Below are 27,800 nucleotides of genomic sequence, written 5' to 3'. Positions count from 1 at the left end.
GCACACTGAAACCAACACACAGAATGACAGACACTGACACACACACACACACACACACACACACAGTGATGCGCACTGATACACCCAAACACACACAAAGTGATGCACACTGAACCACACATTCACAGTGATACACACTGACACACACACACAAAGTGATGCACACTGACACCCACATTCACAGTGATACACACTGACACAAACACACACACACACACACGCACACACACACACACAGTGATACAAATTGACGCACACATAGTGATGCACATTGGCACACACACACACACACACACACACACACACACACACACACACACAGTGATACACACTGACACACACACACATACACACACACACGGTGATACGCACTGACACCCAAACACAGTAATAAACACTGACACACAAACACACAAAGTGATGCACACTGACCCACACACACACACAGTGATACACACTGACACAAAAACATAAACATTGATACAAATTGACACAAACACACACAGTGATACACCCTGATACACACAGTGACACACATTGACACACGCACAGGCAGTCATACACACACAGTGATGCACACTGACCCACACACACACAGTGATACAGACTGACACATAAACACACACACACACAGTGGTGCACACTGACCCACACACACGCACACAGTGATACACACTGACCCACACACACATTGATGCACACTGACCCACTCATACACAGTGATAGACACACACACAAACAGAGTGAAGCACACTGACACACACACAAATAGTGATGCACATTGGCACACACACACACACGGTGATGCACACTGACCCACACAAACAGTGATACACACTGACCCACACACGCACTCACACACGCAACGTGATACACAATGACCCACACAGACACACGCAGTGATACACACTGTCCCACACACACAGTGATATACACTGACCCACACACACAGTGATACACACTGACACATACACACACACTCACACACACACACAGTGATACACACTGACACACACACACACACACAGGGATACACACTGACACACACACACAGTGATGCACTCTGACCCACACACACACAGTGATACACACTGACACACATACACACACACAGTCATGCACACTGAAACCAACACACAGAATGACAGACACTGACACACACACACACACACACACACACACACACACAGTGATGCGCACTGACACACCCAAACACACAAAAAGTGATGCACACTGACCCCCACATTCACAGTGATACACACTGACACACACACACACACACACACACACACACACGCACACACAGTGATACAAATTGACGCACACATAGTGAAGCACATTGACACACACACACACACACACACACGGTGATACGCACTGACACACACACATACACAATCAATGATACACACTGACACATGCACAATCAGTCATACACACTGACAGATTCACAGTGATGCTCACTGACCCACAAACACACAGTGATACGCACTGACACACAAATACACATACACACACACACAAACACACACACACACACACACAAAGTGACACACACTGACCCACATAAACACACAGTGATACACACTGACCCACATAAACACACAGTGATACACACTGACCCACATACACACAGACAGACATGCACACTGAAACCAAGACACAGAATGACTGACACTGACACACGCACACACACACACACCGACACACACAGACACACACACACACACACACACACACACAGTGATGCACACTAACCCACACACACACATTCTGATGCACACTGATCAACACAAAAAAAACTGTGATCGACACACACAGGCACACACACACACACACACACACACACACACACACACACACACACACACACACACAGTGACACACACTGACCCACATAAACACACAGTGATACACACTGACCCACATACACACACACACAGTCATGCACACTGAAACCAACACACAGAATGACAGACACTGACACACACACACAAACACACACGCGCATACACACACACACAGTGATGCGCACTGATACACCCAAACACACACAAAGTGATGCACACTGAACCACACATTCACAGTGATACACACTGACACACACACACAAAGTAATGCACACTGACACCCACATTGACAGTGATACACACACACACACACACACAGACACGCACACACACGCACACACACACACACAGTGATACAAATTGACGCACACATAGTGATGCACATTGACACACACACACACACAGTGATACACACTGACACACACACACACACACACACGGTGATACACACTGACCCACACACACAGTGATGCACACTGACCCACTCATACACAGTGATAGACACACACACAAACAGAGTGAAACACACTGACACACACACAAATAGTGATGCACATTGGCACACACACACCCACACACACACACGGTGATGCACACTGACCCACACAAACAGTGATACACTCTGACCCACACACACACTCACACACGCAACGTGATACACAATGCCCCACACACAGACACACGCAGTGATACACACTGTCCCACACACACAGTGATATACACTGACCCACACACACACAGTGATACACACTGACACACACACACACACACACACACACACAGGGATACACACTGACACACACACACAGTGATGCACTCTGACCCACACATACACAGTGATACACACTGACACACATACACACACACAGTCATGCACACAGAAACCAACACACAGAATGACAAACACTGACACACACACACACACACACACACACACACACACACACACACACACAGTGATGCGCACTGACACACCCAAACACACACAAAGTGATGCACACCGACCCCCACATTCACAGTGATACACACTGACACACACACTGACACACACACACACACACACACACACACACACACACAGTGATACAAATTGACGCACACATAGTGAAGCACATTGACACACACACACACACACACGGTGATACGCACTGAAACACAAAAACAGTGATAAACACTGACACACAAACACACACAGTGATGCACACTGATCCACACATACACAGTGATGCACACGGACACACAAACACACACAGCGATGCACACTGACCCACACACACACACACAGTGATACACACTGACACAAAAACACAAACATTGATACAAATTGACACAAACACACACAGTGATACACACTGATACACACAGTGACACACATTGACACACGCACAGGCAGTCATACACACACAGTGATGCACACTGTCCCACACACACACAGTGATACAGACTGACACATAAACACACACACACACAGCGGTGCACACTGACCCACGCAGACAGTGATGCACACTGACCCACACACACAGTGATGCACACTGACCCACTCATACACAGTGATAGACACACATACAAACAGAGTGAAACACACTGACACACACACAAATTGTGATGCACATTGGCACACACACACACGGTGATGCACACTGACCCACCCAAACAGTGATACACACTGTCCCACACACACATTGATATACCCTGACCCACACACACACAGTGATACACACTGACACATACACACACACTCTCACACACACACACACAGTGAGCACACTGACACACACACACACACACACACAGGGATACGCACTGACATACACACACAGTGATGCACTCTGACCCACACCCACACAGTGATACACACTGACACACATACACACACATTCATGCACACTGAAACCAACACACAGAATGACAGACACTGACACACACAAACACACACAGGGATACACACTGACACACACACACACAGTGATGCACTCTGACCAAACACACACAGTGATGCGCACTGACACACCCAAACACACACAAAGTGATGCACACTGACCCCCACATTCACAGTGATACTCACTGACACACACACACAGTGATGCACAATGACCCACACACACACAGTGATACACACACACACACACAGTGATACAAATTGACACACACACAGTGATACACACGAACACATACAGTGATAAACACTGACACACACACACACACACGCACACAGTGATGCACACTGACCCAAACACACACACACACAGTGATACATACTGATACACACAGTGACACACACTGACACACACACAGACAGTGATACACACTGACACACACACACAGTGATACAAATTGACACACACACAGTGATACACACGACCACACACAGTGATAAACACTGACACACACACACACACAAACACACACACGCAGTGATGCACACTGACCCAAACACACACACACAGTGATACACACTGATACACACAGTGACACACACTGACACACACACACGCAGTGATACAGACTGACACACGCACGCACATTCATACACACTGACAGACACACAGTGATGCACACTGACACCCCCACACACAGTGATACCGACTGACACATAAACACACACACACACAAACACACACAGTGATGCACACTGACCCACACACACAGTGATAGACACACGCACGCAAACAGTGATACACACTGACCCACACACCCACAGTGATACACACTGACCCACACACAGACACACAGTGATGCACTCTGACACCAACATACAGAGTGATATACACTGACACACGCATACACACACCTACACACACAGTGATACACACTGACCCACACACAAAGAGTGACACACACTACCGCACACACACCGTGACACACACTGATCACACACACACAGTCACACACACTGACATAGTGATACAAACTGACCCACACAGACACATGGTGATACACACTGAAACACACACACTGTGATACACACTGATACACACAGTGACACACACTGACACACACACACAAAAACAATGATACACACTGACACATGCACAATCAGTCATACACACTGACAGACACACAGTGATGCTCACTGACCCACAAACACACAGTGATAGAAACCGACACACAAATACACATACACACAAACACACACACACACACACACATACACACACACACAGTGATGCACACTAACCCACACACACACATTTTGATGCACACTGACCCACACACACACACAGTGATAGACACACACAGACACACACACACACACACACACACACACACACACACACACACAGTGACACACACTGACCCACATAAACACACAGTGATACACACTGACCCACATACACACACACAGACATGCACACTGAAACCAACACACAGAATGACAGACACTGACACACGCACACACACACACACACAGACACACAAACACACACACACGCGCACACACACACACCGACGCACACACACACACACACACACACACGCACATACACAGTGATGCACACTAACCCACAAACACACATTCTGATGCACACTGACCCACACACATACACACAGTGATAGACACACACAGGGACACACACACACAGACAATGACACACACTGACCCACATAAACACACAGTGATACACACTGACCCACATACACACACACAATCATGCACACTGAAACCAACACACAGAATGACAGACACTGACACACACACACACACACACACACACACACACACACACACACACACACACACACACACAATGATGCGCACTGACACACCCAAACACACGCAAAGTGATGCACACTGACCCCCACATTCACAGTGATACACACACACACGCACACACACACACAGTGATACACACTGACACACACACACACACACACACAGGGATACACACTGACACACACACACAGTGATGCACTCTGACCCACACACACACACAATGAGACACACTGAGCAACACATAAACAGTGATACACACACACACACACACACACACATACACACAGTGATGCACACTGACCCACATAAACACACAGTGATACACACTGACCCACATACACACACACAGACATGCACACTGAAACCAACACACAGAATGACAGACACTGACACACGCACACACACACACACACAGACACACAAACACACACACACGCGCACACACACACACCGACGCACACACACACACACACACACACACGCACATACACAGTGATGCACACTAACCCACAAACACACATTCTGATGCACACTGACCCACACACATACACACAGTGATAGACACACACAGGGACACACACACACAGACAATGACACACACTGACCCACATAAACACACAGTGATACACACTGACCCACATACACACACACAATCATGCACACTGAAACCAACACACAGAATGACAGACACTGACACACACACACACACACACACACACACACACACACACACACACACACACACACACACACACACAATGATGCGCACTGACACACCCAAACACACGCAAAGTGATGCACACTGACCCCCACATTCACAGTGATACACACACACACGCACACACACACACAGTGATACACACTGACACACACACACACACACACACAGGGATACACACTGACACACACACACAGTGATGCACTCTGACCCACACACACACACAATGAGACACACTGAGCAACACATAAACAGTGATACACACACACACACACACACACACATACACACAGTGATGCACACTGACCCACACACACACACAGTGATAGACACACACACGCACACAGTGATACACACTGACCAACACACACACAACAGTGATGCACACTGACCCACACATAAACAGTGATACACGCTCACACACGCACACACACACACACACACACACACACACACATAGAGTTATACACACAGTGATACACACTGAAACACACACACAAACAGTGATGCACACTGGCACACACACACACACATATGGTGATGCACACTGATCCACACAAACAGTGATACACAATGACCCCCACACACACACAAGTGATACACACTGACACACACACTCACAGCGATACACACTGACCCACACACGCACAATGATACACATTGACCCACACACACAGTGATGCACCCTGACCCATAAACACACAGTGGCATACACTGACACACACACAGACATAGATACACACTGAGCCACGCACACACATTGATGCACAATGACCCACACACGCACACACATTGATACACACTGACCCACATACACACACACCGTGATACACACTGATACACACAGTGACACACACTGACCCACACACACTCACAGTGAAGCGCACTGACCCACACATACACAGTGATACACACTCACACACACACACACACACACACACACACACACACACACACACTCACACACACACAATGATACACATTGACCCAAACACAGACAGTGATTCATACAGACAAACACACACACAGTGACACACACTGACGAACTCACAGACAATGATACACACTGACCCAAACACACACAAACTGATGCACACTGACACAAACAGTGAAACACACTGACACACACACTGACTCACAAACACTGACCCACACACACACACAGTGATACACACTGACCCACACACACAGTGATAGAAACTGACCCACACAAACACACAGTGATGCACACTGACACACACACACACACACACACACACAGAGTGATACAAACAGTGATGCACACTGGCACACACACATACACACATGGTGATGCACACTGACCCACACAAACAGTGATACACAATGACCCACACACACACACAAGTGATACACACTGACCCACACACAAACAGTGATGCACACTGGCACACATACACACACACACAGTAATATACACTGATCCCCACACACACATTGATACACACTGACACACACACACACATTGCTACACACTGACACACAGAGACACACGCAGTGATACACAATGACCCAGACGCACACACAGTGATGCACACTGACCCACAGATACACAGTGATACACAAACACAGACACACACAGAGACACACACACACACACACACACACACAGCGATACTCACTGACCCACACACACAAAGTGATCCACACTGACCCACACACACACAGTGATGCAGAATGACCCCACCCCCCACACAAACACACACTGTGATGCATATTGACCCACACAAACATACCGATCCACACTGACAAACGCATACACAGTGGCACACACTGACCCACACACACAATGATACACACTGACCCATACACACACAAAGTGATACACACTGACACACACACAGTGATTCACACTGACACACACACACACACACACACTCACAGTAATACACACTGACACACACACACACACACACACAGCGAGACACATTGACACACACACACACACACGCACAGTGATACACACTGACACACACATACACACATACACTCACATTAATAGACACTGACACACTCACACACGCACACACAGTGACGCACAATCACACAGTGATACACACTGACACACACTCACACAGGCACACACACACACACTCACAGTGATGCACACTGACCCAAACACACACACAGTGATACTCACTGCCACACACACACAGTGATACAAATTAACACGCACACATAGTGAAACACAGAGACATACAAACACACACACTGACACACACACACACACAGCGAGACACATTGGCACACACACAAACAGTGATACACACTGACACACACATACACACACACACTCACATTAATACACACTGACACACACACGCACACACAGTGACGCACAATCACACAGTGATACACACTGACACACACACACACAGGCACACACACACACTCACAGTGATGCACACTGACCCAAACACACACACAGTGATACTCACTGCCACACACACACACAGTGATACAAATTGACACGCACACATAGTGAAACACAGAGACATACAAACACACACGGTGATGCTCACTAACCCACACACACACAGTGATACACACTGACCCACTCACACACAAAGTGATACACATTGACCCACACAAACACAGTGATGCAAACTGTCCCACACAAACACACTGCGATACACACTGAACCACACACACAAACACACACACACACACACACAAACAGTGATACAAATTTACGCACTCACAGTGATGCGCAATGGCACACACACACACACACAGTGATACACACTGACACACAAACACACACACAGTGTTACACACTGACCCACACACACGCACACACGCACGCAAAGTGATACACACTGACCCACACACACGCAGGGATACACTGTCCCACACACACAGTGATGGACACTGACCCCCCACACACACAGTGACACACACTGACACACACACACACACACACAAACACACACACACAGACACACACACACAGTGATAAACACTGACCCACACACACTCACAGTGATACTCACTGCCACACACACACACACACACACACACACTCAGTGACACAAATTGACACACACACATAGTGAAACACACAGACATACAAACACACACAGTGATGCTCACTAACCCACACACACACAGTGATACACACTGACCCACTCACACACACAGTGATACACAATGACCCACACAAAAACAGTGATGCAAACTGACCCACACAAACACACTGCGATACACACTGAACCACGCACACAAACACACACACACACAGTGATACACACTGACACAGAAACACAGTGATACACACTAACACACAAACACACACACAGTGTTACACACTGACCCACACACACGCAGGGATACACTGTCCCACACACACAGTGATGGACACTGACCCACACACACACACAGTGACACACACTGACACACACACACACACACACACACACAGACACACACACAAACACAGTGGTAAACATTGACCCACACACACACACTGTGATGCACACTGGCACACACACACACACACACAGTGATTCACACTGACCCACACACGCACACACAGTGACACACACTGACACTGACACACACACACACAGTGATAAACACTGACCCAAACACACACACAGTGATTCACACTGGCACACACACACACACACAGTGATACACGCTGACCCACACACACACCGTGATACACACTGTCCCACATACACATTGATGTACACTGACCCACGCACACACACAGTGACACACACTGACACACACACACACATACACTGTGATGCACACTGACCCACACACACGCAGTGATACACACTGACACACACACACAACAGTGATACAAATTGACGCACGCACACACGGTGATACACACTGACCCATACACACAGAGTGATAACACAGTGACACACACACACAGTAATGCAAACTAACACAAACACACACACACACACACACACACAGTGATGCGCACTGACTCACACACACACACACAGAATGATACACACTGATCCACAGATACACAGTGATACACAAACACAGACACGCACACACACACACACACACGCAGACACACAAACACACACACACACGCACACACACACACAGCGACGCACACACACACACACACACCCACGCACATACACAGTGATGCACACTAACCCACAAACACACATTCTGATGCACACTGACCCACACACATACACACAGTGATAGACACACACAGGGACACACACACACACACACAATGACACACACTGACCCACATAAACACACAGTGATACACACTGACCCACATACACACACACAGTCATGCACACTGAAACCAACACACAGAATGACAGAAACTGACACACACACAAACACACACACACACAATGATGCGCACTGACACACCCAAACACACGCAAAGTGATGCACACTGACCCCCACATTCACAGTGATACACACACACACGCACACACACACAGTGATACACACTGACACACACACACACAGGGATACACACTGACACACACACACAGTGATGCACTCTGACCCACACACACACAGTGATACACACTGACACACACACACACACACAGTGATACAAATTGACGCACACACACACACAGTGATACACACACACGCACACAGTGATACACACTGACCCACACAAACACACAATGAGACACACTGAGCAACACATAAACAGTGATACACACACACACACACACACACACAGTGATGCACACTGACCCACACACACACACACAGTGATAGACACACACACGCACACAGTGATACACACTGACCAACACACACACAACAGTGATGCACACTGACCCACACATAAACAGTGATACACACTCACACACGCACACACACACACACACACACACACACACACACACACACACATAGAGTTATACACACAGTGATACACACTGAAACACACACACAAACAGTGATGCACACTGGCACACACACACACACATATGGTGATGCACACTGATCCACACAAACAGTGATACACAATGACCCCCCCACACACACAAGTGATACACACTGACACACACACTCACAGCGATACACACTGACCCACACACGCACAATGATACACATTGACCCACACACACAGTGATGCACCCTGACCCATAAACACACAGTGGCATACACTGACACACACACAGACATAGATACACACTGAGCCACGCACACACATTGATGCACAATGACCCACACACGCACACACATTGATACACACTGACCCACATACACACACACCGTGATACACACTGATACACACAGTGACACACACTGACACACACACACGCAGTGATACACACTCACTCACACACACACACACACTCACACACACACACACGGAGAGTGATACACACTGATACACATACACACACACAGCGATACACACTGAACGACACACACACAGTGATACACACTCACACACACACACACGCTGTGATACACACTGACACACATACACACACACAGCGATACACACTGACCCACACACACTCACAGTGAAGCGCACTGACCCACACATACACAGTGATACACACTCACACACACACACACACACACACACACTCACACACACACACACACACAATGATACACATTGACCCAAACACAGACAGTGATTAATACAGACAAACACACACACAGTGACACACACTGACGAACTCACAGACAATGATACACACTGACCCAAACACACACAAACTGATGCACACTGACACAAACAGTGAAACACACTGACAAACACACTGACTCACAAACACTGACCCACACACACAGACAGTGATACACACTGACCCACACACACAGTGATAGAAACTGACCCACACAAACACACAGTGATGCACACTGACACACACACACACACACACACACACACAGAGTGATACAGACTGACACACACACACACAAACAGTGATGCACACTGGCACACACACATACACACGTGGTGATGCACACTGACCCACACAAACAGTGATACACACTGACCCACACACAAACAGTGATGCACACTGGCACACATACACAGACACACACAGTAATATACACTGAACCCCACACACACATTGATACACACTGACACACACACACACACATTGATACACACTGACACACAGACACACACGCAGTGATACACACTGACCCACACACACACACAGTGATGCACACTGACCCACAGATACACAGTGATACACAAACACAGACACACACACACACACACACACACACACACACACACACAGTGATACTCACTGACCCACACACACAAAGTGATCCACACTGACCCACACACACACAGTGATGCAGAATGACCCCACCCCCCACACAAACACACACCGTGATGCATATTGACCCACACAAACATACCGATCCACACTGAGAAACGCATACACAGTGGCACACACTGACCCACACACACAATGATACACACTGACCCATACACACACAAAGTGATACACACTGACACACACACAGTGATTCACACTGACACACACACACACACACTCACAGTAAGACATACTGACACACACACACACACAGCGAGACACATTGACACACACACACACACAGTGATACACACTGACACACACATACACACACACTCACATTAATAGACACTGACACACACACACACACACGCACACACACAGTGACGCACAATCACACAGTGATACACACTGACACACACACACACAGGCACACACACACACACTCACAGTGATGCACACTGACCCAAACACACACACAGTGATACTCACTGCCACACACACACACAGTGATACAAATTGACACGCACACATAGTGAAACACAGAGACATACAAACACACACAGTGATGCTCACTAACCCACACACACACAGTGATACACACTGACCCACTCACACACACAGTGATACACATTGACCCACACAAACACAGTGATGCAAACTGACCCACACAAACACACTGCGATACACACTGAACCACACACACAAACACACACACACACACCCACACACAAACAGTGATACAAATTTACGCACTCACAGTGATGCACAATGACACACACACACACAGTGATACACACTGACACACAAACACACACACAGTGTTACACACTGACCCACACACACGCACACACGCACGCAAAGTGATACACACTGACCCACACACACGCAGGGATACACTGTCCCACACACACAGTGATGGACACTGACCCCCCACACACACAGTGACACGCACTGACACACACACACACACACACACACACAAACACACACACAGACACACACACACAGTGATAAACACTGACCCACACACACACACAGTGATACTCACTGCCACACACACAGTGACACAAATTGACACACACACATAGTGAAACACACAGACATACAAACACACACAGTGATGCTCACTAACCCACACACACACAGTGATACATACTGACCCACTCACACACACAGTGATACACACTGACCCACACAAACACAGTGATGCAAACTGACCCACACAAACACACTGCGATACACACTGAAACACGCACACAAACACACACACACACAGTGATACATACTGACACACAAACACAGTGATACACACTGACACACAAACACACACACAGTGTTACACACTGACCCACACACACGCAGGGATACACTGTCCCACACACACAGTGATGGACACTGACCCACACACACACACAGTGACACACACTGACACACACACACACACACACACACACACACACAGACACACACACACACAGTGATAAACACTGACCCACACAGACACACACAGTGATGCACACTGGCACACACACACACACACACAGTGATTCACACTGACCCACACACGGACACACAGTGACACACACTGACACTGACACACACACACACACAGTGATAAACACTGACCCAAACACACACGCAGTGATTCACACTGGCACACACACACACACAGTGATACACGCTGACCCACACACACACCGTGATACACACTGTCCCACATACACATTGATGTACACTGACCCACGCACACACACAGTGACACACACTGACACACACACACACATACACTGTGATGCACACTGACCCACACACACGCAGTGATACACACTGACACACACACACAACAGTGATACAAATTGACGCACGCACACACGGTGATACACACTGACCCATACACACAGAGTGATAACACACTGACACACACACACAGTAATGCAAACTAACACAAACACACACACACACACACAGTGATGCGCACTGACTCACACACACACACACACACACAGAATGATACACACTGACCCACAGATACACAGTGATACACAAACACTGACACACACACACACACACACACACAGTGATACACACTGACCCACACACACAAAGTGATCCACACTGACCCACACACACACAGTGATGCAGAGTGACCCCACCCCCCACACAAACACACACTGTGATGCAGATTGACCCACACAAACATACCGATCCACACTGACAAACGCATACACAGTGGCACACACTGACCCACACACACAATGATACACACTGACCCATACACACACAAAGTGATACACACTGACACACACACAGTGATTCACACTGACACACACGCACAGACTCACAGTAATACACACTGACACACACACACACAGCGAGACACATTGGCACACACACAAACAGTGATACACACTGACACACACATACACACACACACTCACATTAATACACACTGACACACACACACACACACGCACACACAGTGACGCACAATCACACAGCGATACACACTGACACACACACACACAGACACACACACACAGTGATAAACACTGACCCACACAGACACACACAGTGATGCACACTGGCACACACACACACACACACAGTGATTCACACTGACCCACACACGCACACACAGTGACACACACTGACACTGACACACACACACACACAGTGATAAACACTGACCCAAACACACACGCAGTGATTCACACTGGCACACACACACACACAGTGATACACGCTGACCCACACACACACCGTGATACACACTGTCCCACATACACATTGATGTACACTGACCCACGCACACACACAGTGACACACACTGACACACACACACACATACACTGTGATGCACACTGACCCACACACACGCAGTGATACACACTGACACACACACACAACAGTGATACAAATTGACGCACGCACACACGGTGATACACACTGACCCATACACACAGAGTGATAACACACTGACACACACACACAGTAATGCAAACTAACACAAACACACACACACACACACAGTGATGCGCACTGACTCACACACACACACACACACACAGAATGATACACACTGACCCACAGATACACAGTGATACACAAACACTGACACACACACACACACACACAGTGATACACACTGACCCACACACACAAAGTGATCCACACTGACCCACACACACACAGTGATGCAGAGTGACCCCACCCCCCACACAAACACACACTGTGATGCAGATTGACCCACACAAACATACCGATCCACACTGACAAACGCATACACAGTGGCACACACTGACCCACACACACAATGATACACACTGACCCATACACACACAAAGTGATACACACTGACACACACACAAACAGTGATTCACACTGACACACACATACACACACACACTCACATTAATACACACTGACACACACACACACACGCACACACAGTGACGCACAATCACACAGCGATACACACTGACACACACACACACAGGCACACACACACTCACAGTGATGCACACTGACCCAAACACACACACAGTGATACTCACTGCCACACACACACACAGTGATACAAATTGACACACACACATAGTGAAACACACAGACATACAAACACACACAGTGATGCTCACTAACCCACACATACACAGTGATACACACTGACCCACACACACACACACAGTGATACACACTGACCCATACAAACACAGTGATGCAAACTGACCCACACAAACACACTGCGATACACACTGAACCACACACACAAACACACACACACACACACACACAGTGATACAAATTTACGCACTCACAGTGATGCACAATGTCACACACACGCACAGTGATACACACTGACACACAAACACACACACAGTGTTACACACTGACCCACACACACGCACACACGCACGCAAAGTGATACACACTGACCCACACACACGCAGGGATATACTGTCCCACACACACAGTGATGGACACTGACCCCCCACACACACAGTGACACACACTGACACACACACACACACACACACACAAACACACACACACACACACACACAGTGATAACACTGACCCACACACACACACAGTGATACTCACACACACACACACACTCACACACACACACACACACACACACACAGTGATACAAATTGACACACACACATAGTGAAACACACAGACATACAAACACACACAGTGATGCTCACTAACCCACACACACACAGTGATACAAACTGACCCACATAAACACAGTGATGCAAGCTGACCCACACAAACACACTGCGATACACACTTAACCACGCACACAAACACACACACACACACACAGACAGTGATACAAATTTACGCACTCACAGTGATGCACTTTGACACACACACACACACACACACACAGTGATACACACTGACACACAAACACAGTGATACACACTGACACACAAACACACACACAGTGTTACACACTGATCCACACACACGCAGGGATACACTGTCCCACACACTCAGTGATGGACACTGACCGACACACACACACACAGTGACACACAGTGACACACACACACACACACAAACACACACACACACACAGTGATAAACACTGACCCACACACACACACACACAGTGATGCATACTGGCACACACACACACACACACACACACAGTGATTCACACTGACCCACACACGCACACACAGTGACACACACTGACACACAAACGCAGTGATACACACTGACACACAAACAAACACACAGTGTTACACACTGACCCACACACACGGAGGGATACACTGTCCCACACATACAGTGATGGACACTGACCCACACACACACACACACACAGTGACACACACTGACACACACACACACACACACACACACACACACACACACACACACACACACACACAGTGATAAACACTGACCCCCACACACACACACACAGTGATGCACACTGGCACACACACACACACACACACACACACACACACACAGTGATTCACACTGACCCACGCACGCACACAGTGACACACACTGACACTGACACACACACACACACACACAGTGATAAACACTGACCCACACACACACACAGTGATGCACACTGGCACACACACACACACAGTGATACACGCTGACCCACACACACACCGTGATACACACTGTCCCACATACACATTGATGTACACTGACCCACGCACACACACAGTGACAATCACTGTCACACACACACATACACTGTGATGCACACTGACCCACACACACGCAGTGATACACACTGACACACACACACAACAGTGATACAAATTGACGCACGCACACACGGTGATACACACTGACCCATACACACAGAGTGATAACACACTGACACACACACACAGTAATGCAAACTAACACAACCACACACACACACACACACAGTGATGCACACTGACTCACACACACACACACACACAGAATGATACACACTGACCCACACACAGACAGTGATTCATACTGACAAACACACAGAGTCACACACACTGACGAACACACACACAATGATACACACTGACCCAAACACACACAAAGTGAGACACACTGACACAAACAGTGAAACACACTGACACACACACTGACTCACAAACACTGATCCACACACACACAGTGATACACACTGACCCACACCAACACAGTGATACACACTGACCGACACACACAAAGTGATACAAACTGACCCACACACACACACACAGTGATGCACACTGACCCACACACACACAGTGACACACACTGACACACACACACACAGTAATATACACTGACCCCCACACACGCAGTGATACACAATGACCCACACACACACAGTGATGCACACTGACCACACATGCACAGTGATGCACACACACACACACACACGCACACACACACACACACACGCACACAGGCACACACAGAGTGATACACAGTGACACATACACAGTGATAGACACTGACCCACACACAAACAGTGATGCACACTGGCACACACACACACACACTGTGATGCACACTGACACAAACAATGACACACGCTGAACCATACACACACACAGGGATACACACTGGCCCACACACACATACTGATCCACACTGACACACACGCACAGACAGTGTAATACAATGACACACACACTGACCCACACACACACACACAGTGATACACACTGACCCCCCACACACAAGTAATAAACACTGACCCACACACACACAGTGATACACACTGACCCACACACACGCATACACACACACACACAGTGAGACAAACTGACACACACACACACAGTGATACACACTACCCACAAACACACAGTGACACACACTAACACACACACACACACACACAGATACACACTGACCGACGCACACACACTGATGCACACTGACTCACACACACATACACACACACACACACTCACACAAACAGTGATACACACGGACCCACACACACACAGTGATACACACTTACCCGCACACACAGTGATACACACTGACCACACACACACAGTGATACAAACTCACCCACACACACACACGCACAGTGATGCACTCTGACCCATACACACAGTGACACACGCTGACACGCACACACACACCTTGTAATGTCCACTGACCCCCACACACACATTGATAAACACTGACAAACACACACAAACATTGATGCACACTGACACACACACACACACACACACACAGTGATACACACTGACAAACACACACACACGCACACACACACAGTGATACACACTGACACACACAAACCCAGTGATACACACTGACACACACACACAGTGACACACACTAACACACACAGTGACAAACACACAGTGATACACACTGACACACACAGTGACACACACTTACCCACACGCACCATGACACACACTGACACACAGCGAAACACACTGACACAAACAGTGACACACACTGACCCACACACACAGACAGTGATACACACTGACACACACACACAGTGAGACACACTGACACAGACACACACACAGTGACACACACAGTGATAGACACTGACACATACACACACAGTGACACACACTGACCCACACACACAGTGACACACATACAGTGACGCACCGTGAAACACACACAGTGACACACACCGACACACACCGTGACACACACTGACACACACAGCGACACACACACACACAGTGACACACACTGACACACAGCGCCACACACTGACACACACACACACAGTGATACACACTAATACACACACACAGTGACACACACTGACCCACACACCCACAGTGATGCACACTGACACACACACACACACACACACACACACACACACAGTGATGCACACTGACACACACATGGACACTGAACGTCACACACCGGTACGCACACACACACAGTGACACACACTGACCAACACACATAGTGATACACACTGACACAAACACACACACACAGTTCCACAAACTGACACACTCAAACAGTGATACACACAGACACACCCACACAGTGATACACACTGACACAGACACACACACAGTGACACACACAGTGATACACACTGACACATACATACAGAGTGATACACACTGACACACACACAGTGATTCACACTGACCCACACACGCACACACAGTGACACACACTGACACACAAACGCAGTGATACACACTGACACACAAACACACACACAGTGTTACACACTGACCCACACACACGCAGGATACACTGTCCCACACATACAGTGATGGACACTGACCCACACACACACAGTGACACACACTGACACACACACACACACACACACAGTGATAAACACTGACCCACACACACACACACACAGTGATGCACACTGGCACACATACACACACACACACAGTGATGCACACTGGCACACATACACACACACACACAGTGATTCACACTGACCCACACACGCACACACAGTGACACACACTGACACTGACACACACACACACACACACACACCCACACACACACACACACAGTGATAAACACTGACCCACACACACACACAGTGATGCACACTGACACACAAACAAACACACAGTGTTACACACTGACCCACACACACGGAGGGATACACTGTCCCACACATACAGTGATGGACACTGACCCACACACACACACACACACAGTGACACACACTGACACACACACACACACACACACACACACACACACACACACACACACACACACACACACACACACACACAGTGATAAACACTGACCCCCACACACACACACACAGTGATGCACACTGGCACACACACACACACACACACACACACACACACACACACACAGTGATTCACACTGACCCACGCACGCACACAGTGACACACACTGACACTGACACACACACACACACACACACACACACAGTGATAAACACTGACCCACACACACACACAGTGATGCACACTGGCACACACACACACACAGTGATACACGCTGACCCACACACACACCGTGATACACACTGTCCCACATACACATTGATGTACACTGACCCACGCACACACACAGTGACAATCACTGTCACACACACACATACACTGTGATGCACACTGACCCACACACACGCAGTGATACACACTGACACACACACACAACAGTGATACAAATTGACGCACGCACACACGGTGATACACACTGACCCATACACACAGAGTGATAACACACTGACACACACACACAGTAATGCAAACTAACACAACCACACACACACACACACAGTGATGCACACTGACTCACACACACACACACACACAGAATGATACACACTGACCCACACACAGACAGTGATTCATACTGACAAACACACAGAGTCACACACACTGACGAACACACACACAATGATACACACTGACCCAAACACACACAAAGTGAGACACACTGACACAAACAGTGAAACACACTGACACACACACTGACTCACAAACACTGATCCACACACACACAGTGATACACACTGACCCACACCAACACAGTGATACACACTGACCGACACACACAAAGTGATACAAACTGACCCACACACACACACACAGTGATGCACACTGACCCACACACACACAGTGACACACACTGACACACACACACACAGTAATATACACTGACCCCCACACACGCAGTGATACACAATGACCCACACACACACAGTGATGCACACTGACCACACATGCACAGTGATGCACACACACACACACACACGCACACACACACACACACACGCACACAGGCACACACAGAGTGATACACAGTGACACATACACAGTGATAGACACTGACCCACACACAAACAGTGATGCACACTGGCACACACACACACACACTGTGATGCACACTGACACAAACAATGACACACGCTGAACCATACACACACACAGGGATACACACTGGCCCACACACACATACTGATCCACACTGACACACACGCACAGACAGTGTAATACAATGACACACACACTGACCCACACACACACACACAGTGATACACACTGACCCCCCACACACAAGTAATAAACACTGACCCACACACACACAGTGATACACACTGACCCACACACACGCATACACACACACACACAGTGAGACAAACTGACACACACACACACAGTGATACACACTACCCACAAACACACAGTGACACACACTAACACACACACACACACACACAGATACACACTGACCGACGCACACACACTGATGCACACTGACTCACACACACATACACACACACACACACTCACACAAACAGTGATACACACGGACCCACACACACACAGTGATACACACTTACCCGCACACACAGTGATACACACTGACCACACACACACAGTGATACAAACTCACCCACACACACACACGCACAGTGATGCACTCTGACCCATACACACAGTGACACACGCTGACACGCACACACACACCTTGTAATGTCCACTGACCCCCACACACACATTGATAAACACTGACAAACACACACAAACATTGATGCACACTGACACACACACACACACACACACACAGTGATACACACTGACAAACACACACACACGCACACACACACAGTGATACACACTGACACACACAAACCCAGTGATACACACTGACACACACACACAGTGACACACACTAACACACACAGTGACAAACACACAGTGATACACACTGACACACACAGTGACACACACTTACCCACACGCACCATGACACACACTGACACACAGCGAAACACACTGACACAAACAGTGACACACACTGACCCACACACACAGACAGTGATACACACTGACACACACACACAGTGAGACACACTGACACAGACACACACACAGTGACACACACAGTGATAGACACTGACACATACACACACAGTGACACACACTGACCCACACACACAGTGACACACATACAGTGACGCACCGTGAAACACACACAGTGACACACACCGACACACACCGTGACACACACTGACACACACAGCGACACACACACACACAGTGACACACACTGACACACAGCGCCACACACTGACACACACACACACAGTGATACACACTAATACACACACACAGTGACACACACTGACCCACACACCCACAGTGATGCACACTGACACACACACACACACACACACACACACACAGTGATGCACACTGACACACACATGGACACTGAACGTCACACACCGGTACGCACACACACACAGTGACACACACTGACCAACACACATAGTGATACACACTGACACAAACACACACACACAGTTCCACAAACTGACACACTCAAACAGTGATACACACAGACACACCCACACAGTGATACACACTGACACAGACACACACACAGTGACACACACAGTGATACACACTGACACATACATACAGAGTGATACACACTGACACACACACAGTGATTCACACTGACCCACACACGCACACACAGTGACACACACTGACACACAAACGCAGTGATACACACTGACACACAAACACACACACAGTGTTACACACTGACCCACACACACGCAGGATACACTGTCCCACACATACAGTGATGGACACTGACCCACACACACACAGTGACACACACTGACACACACACACACACAGTGATAAACACTGACCCACACACACACACACACAGTGATGCACACTGGCACACATACACACACACACACAGTGATGCACACTGGCACACATACACACACACACACAGTGATTCACACTGACCCACACACGCACACACAGTGACACACACTGACACTGACACACACACACACACACACACACCCACACACACACACACACAGTGATAAACACTGACCCACACACACACACAGTGATGCACACTGGCACACACACACACACACAGTGATACACGCTGACCCACACACACACCGTGATACACACTGTCCCACATACACATTGATGTACACTGACCCACGCACACACACAGTGACACACACGGACACACACACATTCACTGTGATTCACACTGACCCACACACACGCAGTGATATACACTGACACACACACACAACAGTGATACAAATTGACGCACGCACACACGGTGATACACACTGACCCATACACACAGAGTGATAACACTGTCACACACACACAGTAATGCAAACTAACACAAACACACACTCACACACAGTGATGCACACTGACTCACACACACACACACACACACGCACACACACACACACACACACACACACAGAATGATACACACTGACCCACACACAGACAGTGATTCATACTGACAAACACACACAGTCACACACACTGACGAACACACACACAGTGATACACACTGACCCAAACACACACAAAGTGAGACACACTGACACAAACAGTGAAACACACTGACACACACACTGACTCACAAACACTGATCCACACACACACAGTGATACACACTGACGCCTACGCACACACAGTGATACACACTGACCCACACCAACACAGTGATATACACTGACCGACACACACAAAGTGATACAAACTGACCCACACACACACACAGTGATGCACACTGACCCACACATACACAGTGATACACACTGAACCACACACACACAGTAATATACACTGACCCCCACACACGCAGTGATACACAATGACCCACACACACACAGTGATGCACACTGACCACACATACACAGTGATGCACACACACACACACATACACACACACACACGCACACACAGAGTGATACACAGTGACACATACACAGTGATAGACACTGAACCACACACAAACAGTGATGCACACTGGCACACACACACACACACTGTGATGCACACTGACACACACAAACAATGACACACGCTGAACCATACACACACACAGTGATACACACTGGCCCACACACACATACTGATCCACACTGACACACACACACTGACAGTGTAATACAATGACACACACACTGACCCACACACACACACACAGTGATACACACTAACCCCCCACACACAAGTAATAAACACTGACCCACACACACACAGTGATACACACTGACCCACACACACGCATACACACACACACAGTGAGGCAAACTGACACACACACACAGTGATGCACACTGACCCACAAACACACAGTGACACACACTAACACACACACACACAGATACACACTGACCGACGCACACACATTGATGCACACTGACTCACACACACACACACACACACACACACAGTGATACACACGGACCCACACACACACACAGTGATACACACTGACCCACACACACACACAGTGATACACACGGACCCACACACACACACAGTGATACAAACTCACCCACACACACACACACAGTGATGCACTCTGACCCATACACACAGTGACACACGCTGACACACACACACAACTTGTAATGTCCAGTGACCCCCACACACACATTGATACACACTGACACACACACACAAACATTGATGCACACTGACACACACACAGTGATACACACTGACAAACTCACACACACGCACACACACACACAGTGATACACACTGACACACACAAACCCAGTGATACACACTGACACACACACACAGTGACACACACTGACACACACAGTGACACACACTGACCCACACGCACCATGGCACACACTGACACACAGCGAAACACACTGACACAAAGAGTGACACACACTGACCCACACACACAGACAGTGATACACACTGACACACACACAGTGAGACACACTGACACAGACACACACACAGTGACACACACAGTGATAGACACTGACACATACACACACAGTGACACACACTGACCCACACACACAGTGACACACATACAGTGACGCACCGTGAAACACACACAGTGACACACACTGACACACACCGTGACACACACTGACACACACAGCGACACACACACACACACAGTGACACACACTGACACACAGCGACACACACTGACACACACACAGTGATACACACTAATACACACACACAGTGACACACACTGACACACACACCCACAGTGAAGCACACTGACACACACACACACACACACACAGTGATGCACACTGATACACACATGGACACTGAACGTCACACACCGGTACGCACACACACACAGTGACACACACTGACCAACACACATAGTGATACACACTGACACAAAGACACACACACAGTTCCACAAACTGACACACTCAAACAGTGATACACACAGACACACCCACACAGTGATACACACTGACACAGACACACACACAGTGACACACACAGTGACACACACAGTGATACACACTGACACATACACACACAGTGATACACACTGACACATACACACACAGTGATACACACTGACACACACACACTCAGTGATACACGCTGACACACAAACATACGCAGTGATACAAACTGACGCACACGGTGATACGCACTGAGACACAGAGTGATACATACTGACACACACACACCCAGTGATACACATTGATACACACACACACACAGTGATACACGCTGACACACACACAGTGACACAAACTGACCCACACACACAGTGATACACTCTGACACAAACACACACACACAGTGATACACACACAGTGATACACACTGACACACACACAGTGATACACACTGTCACACACACACACACACACAGTGATACAGACTGACACACAGCGACACACACTGACACACACACAGTGATAGACACTGACAAACACACACACACGCACACACACACAGTGATACACACTGACATGCACACACACAGTGATACACACTGACACACAAACACAGTGACACACACTGACACACACAGTGACACACACACAGTGATACACACTGACACACACAGTGACACACACTGACCCACACAGAACATGACACACACTGACCCAAAGCGTCACACACTGACACACACAGTGACACACACTGACCCACACACACATTGATACACACTGACACACACACACAGTGATACACACTGACGCGCGCACACACACACACACACACACAGTGATACACGCTGACACACACACACGTTGAGACACTGACACAGACTCACTCACAGTAATTGACACTGAAACATACACACACCGTGACACACACTGGCACACACAGCGACACACACACACAGTGACACACACTGACACACAGCGACACACACTGACACACACACAGTGATACACACTAATACACACACACAGTGACACACACTGACCCACACACCCACAGTGATGCACACTGACACACACACACACACACACAGTGATGCACACTGACACACACATGGACACTGAACGTCACACACCGGTACGCACACACACACAGTGACACACACTGACCAACACACATAGTGATACACACTGACACACACACACAGTTTCACAACCTGACACACTCAAACAGTGATACACACAGACACACCCACACAGTGATACACACTGACACAGACACACACACAGTGACACACACAGTGATACACACTGACACATACACACACAGTGATACACACGGACACATACACACACAGTGATACACACTGACACACACACACAGTGATACACGCTGACACACACAAACACACGCAGTGATACAAACTGACGCACAACGGTGATACGCACTGAGACACACAGTGATACATACTGACACACACACACACCCAGGGATACACATTGATACACACACACACACACAGTGATACATGCTGACACACACACA

The sequence above is a fragment of the Mustelus asterias genome, unplaced genomic scaffold (genome assembly GCF_964213995.1).
Source record: "Mustelus asterias unplaced genomic scaffold, sMusAst1.hap1.1 HAP1_SCAFFOLD_68, whole genome shotgun sequence".
NCBI classification, from domain to species: Eukaryota; Metazoa; Chordata; class Chondrichthyes; order Carcharhiniformes; family Triakidae; genus Mustelus; species Mustelus asterias.
The sequence above is the reverse complement of the archived record's forward strand: the minus strand, read 5'-3'. Positions refer to the sequence as shown.